The sequence below is a fragment of the Apis dorsata genome, unplaced genomic scaffold (assembly GCF_000469605.1).
Source record: "Apis dorsata unplaced genomic scaffold, Apis dorsata 1.3 scaffold_118, whole genome shotgun sequence".
NCBI lineage: Eukaryota > Metazoa > Arthropoda > Insecta > Hymenoptera > Apidae > Apis > Apis dorsata.
Genome location: NW_006263412.1, coordinates 174,009 through 174,583, shown reverse-complemented (window position 1 = coordinate 174,583; position 575 = coordinate 174,009).

Genomic DNA, 575 nt, shown 5'->3' with positions numbered 1-575 from the left:
TCGATATCGGTTGATAAATCGGTTATTCGAACAATATATGACTTTTTTTCCAAATTAGTCGATTGATATCGATGGATGGAATCGATTTTTCGACGGTGCTGTCAAATCCCATTCACCGATCTCCATCTTTAAAATCTTTAAAATCTACCTTCATTAATCATTAACATGCATCTTACAATATCGTTTGATAAATCGGTTATTCGAATATATAAAACTTTCCTCCCAAACTGATCGATTGGTATCGATGGATGAAATCGATTTTTCGACGGTGCTATCAAATCCCATTCACCGACCTCCGCCATCTTTAAAATCTTTAAAATCTACCTTCATTAACCATTAACATGCATCTCGTTATCTTACAATATCGTTTGATAAATCGGTTATTCGAATATATAAAACTTTTCTTCCAAACTGGTCGATCGATATCGATGGCATGGATAGAATCGATTTTTTGACGGTGCTGTCGAAGGCTATTCACCAATTATCGCCATTTTCCTTATCTCTAAAACTTTGCTTTCGTTAATTTAATTATCCATATGTCTCTTGCTATTTACAATAATAGATATCGATATCGG